Source organism: Juglans microcarpa x Juglans regia, chromosome 4D, assembly GCF_004785595.1.
Source record: "Juglans microcarpa x Juglans regia isolate MS1-56 chromosome 4D, Jm3101_v1.0, whole genome shotgun sequence".
In the NCBI taxonomy this organism is placed as follows: Eukaryota; Viridiplantae; Streptophyta; class Magnoliopsida; order Fagales; family Juglandaceae; genus Juglans; species Juglans microcarpa x Juglans regia.
In genome coordinates this window covers 19,017-22,170 of record NC_054600.1, presented here as the reverse complement: position 1 = coordinate 22,170, position 3,154 = coordinate 19,017, and the positions used below count along the sequence as shown (strand labels likewise).

Here is a 3,154-nt window from a genome sequence, read left to right as displayed (position 1 = left end):
ATACATATTTTGCAAGCTCTTCATTTCTTCCCCCATGGCAAATACCTTCGTTCTCTCACTGTTCTCGCTAGGGTTTTTCTTTCCCACACATCTAATTCTCTCTCTCTCTCTCTCTATTGCCATGGCTCGTAGCCTTATGAGGCATCTCGTAGCCTGCGTTGAGCTCTGCAACAACACCACCATCATCGATGTCCACCATCTCATCCAGTATGATATCTCTAGAACTCACCTCGCACTGTGGGTTCTCTATGATATCTAGTACCCATTGGCTCGTGAACCGCAACCTCGTATGGCCCTCTCTCTGTGCTTAGGTCACTGCCGTTATTTGCTCCAATAAGCAACTATATCATCAGGAGGATAGGGTCGTCCCTTCATCGTGGTATAACAGTACGCGGTGGAGGAGCTGGTTGTACCCATCTCCAAAGAAACTCAACATTTCATGCCCCACTCTGCTCTGCCAGCCAGTGATTAGGGAGATCAAGCACTGCGCTGTGGTGGTGTCAGATCGGTACTCTAGCGATGAGAGGAAGGGGATGCCTATGATCGAAATAAGGTCTTCGTATTTCCTCTTTTCTCTTTCTGGTGTGTTACAACCCAACCTTGTCGGTCCACCAGCTTGTTGCAAGTGTAGATCACCTGATTGTGTAACACACCTCAAGTTATATAAAGAAATTGCTCACTTCGAGGGGAGCACTTCCATTGAAGAAAGGAAGAAGATGATAAAAGAATGGAGAAATAATATTTTTATTAACTTTATGAATGCCAAACCCTAGAGCCTTTGGCTCTTACATAAAGGGGATGACCCCTATATGGGTCCAGGCTAACATACTAAAAACATACAAGAAAATAAAACTAAGGCCCAAGGCTCACTAGCTATATTGTAGTCCAAATAACAAGTAGCATCAAAGTAAATGAAGTTGTAAGTGACATTAATTGGCCCAAGGCCCATGGCCCATATATTCCGTTCGTGGACTGTGACAAACCATCCCCCAATGAAGTACCTTGTCCACAAGGTGTTAGTTTCCTTGCCCAAAACTGTCCCACCACCTGGGTCAAAAACAAGAATTTTCTTTGTACCAAGAAAAGATGTACTGAGAATGGCTTGAGACTTCAAACTTCTTTCTGATGTTGGCACCTTATCGAGCTTTAACCCACCCTTCAAATTACATGCTTGCTCAAAAGGTGGTAACGCAAGGTTATCTTTCAAATTGTCTAGTCCTTTTCCTCTATCATAAGGCCACTGAAATTGGTACTAGAAGAAGACGAGTTTTCAGATTCTCGTCCCTAAAATTCTCGGCAAGGAGGTAGGTGATAAACATAGTACCAGTAGGATAAACACAATCATTCGTGTTGGCCCTTAAAACACTGCAAACTACAATATCCAGTGGGTAACCAATACCCATCACATATTGTGATTTATCCTTATCTAATGAAGCAGTACACTGAGCAACAACCCACCAACAAGAATCCTTCTTTTCACCTCCTACAAGGATGTGTATCCATCTAAGAATGCAATACATGGCTTCCTTTAAATATGGGTTAGTAATGGTTGCTGTCACAACATCATCAATAGCCATTACATTATCTGTTCCAATTTTTACCTTTCCTTTATCAAAGGGCTTAAAAATATCCTTAAATGGTATTTCCTCGAACAACTGAGGAGCAAACATCTTATATAGTAAGAGTATATAAAACAGTGTCGCCTTAGAAAACCCCATTAATTTTGTGTCTTAGGAACAACATCAAAACAAGCAAACATCAATTTTCTATCACATAAAGGATGTGCAGCCCAGTGCCTACAAAGTCTCAACCCATATATAGTAAGAGAATTATTTATGAACTGGAGTAAGGAGCCAGACTCATACCCTTTAGTGAGAGTAACTAAACTCTAGATGAAAACAATATCCTCTGCTATTCCATAAGTATCTCTGTTGGTATAAACTCCAAATGAAAACCAATCACCCTCAGGAGTGTGAGTAATTAAAGATCGTATTGCATCGGCAATTAACATGGTAGTTGATGCAGCTGAAGATCTTCCCCATTTTTTAATCAACACATCGCCTCTCTTTTGGACCTTTTCTGTAAACTCCACCTCTGACCACTTGCGATCCTTGATAACTTCTATGACCGGCATGCCATTGATTATAGCATTTAAAAAATTCGAAACCTTAGTGGTTGAGTGGTTTCCCCAAATGGTCACATTTGACACTTCATCATAGAAGACACCTACCTTGAGGGACAACTGACATTTTGCTCCATTCTCATCTAACAGGGTCAAAGCATGAAAGTATTTTGTTGGTATTTTTGAAGCATTTTCCCAACAGATTAATGCATTAGTGTTACAGGGTTTGCCCACAACTATCACTTTGACATTACCGGATGCAACAGCATTGAGAGTCCTTCCCTACTCTGCAAAAATCTGGCGATTTATGTCTAGCAAATTGGCTCGTTCCATACCAGGCCATTTCAGTGATTGGGACTCAAAAAGTACAAAGCTAGGTTTTGTTTCTCTGGCCATTGATCCATTTCGAAATCCTTCAAAAGCTGCAATATCAAATCCACCTGAAAACTTGCCCCTGTGCCGATAACCACGATGGACTTCACATCGTCTCTTCTTAAGGCCTTCTCATAACAGTTTTTTAAGCTATGCAATAGGGAAATTCTTTCATCGTACTGATTCAACCCGGTCTGAGATGGAGGTTTTCTTGGCATGGGAGGCTTTTTGGCTTTGGGTTCCTTTGGTTTCCTTAACTTGCTAGCTATGTTGGGGGCAGGTTTACCCTCTGCCGGTTCGGTGGACTGTGGCTCTGGAGCGGACTTGAGAGGATCAGTGGGTTGTTCTTCAGTGGCCATTAAAGGATTGAAAACTCGAGCATTATGACTCTGTGTGAATCCATCCATCCAGAAATAACCATGGGAGAGAAGTGAAGGTGCGAAGATGAAAAACTAGAAAGCATTTCCTCCGGGGTCAAAAATCCACAACCCATATCTTGAAATCTAGGTGATGTCCGCTAAAATCCTCACATAAACAGCTCGATGGTAACCTTTATCTCGATGAACATCATTCCTGGGAATGTTGAGTTCACATTTGATAATTTCACCATCAGGAATCGATCGTGCGGCTCGTTCTTCTTTGCTTTTTTCTTCCACCGTC

General features: G+C 41.8%; 1 pseudogene; it reads right to left on the bottom strand.

The window, feature by feature from the left end:
- Nucleotides 1-1,749: 1,749 nt before the first annotated feature.
- On the bottom strand, nucleotides 1,750-2,901 carry LOC121259492 (annotated as a pseudogene).
- Between the last annotated feature and the right edge of the window lie 253 nt (nucleotides 2,902-3,154).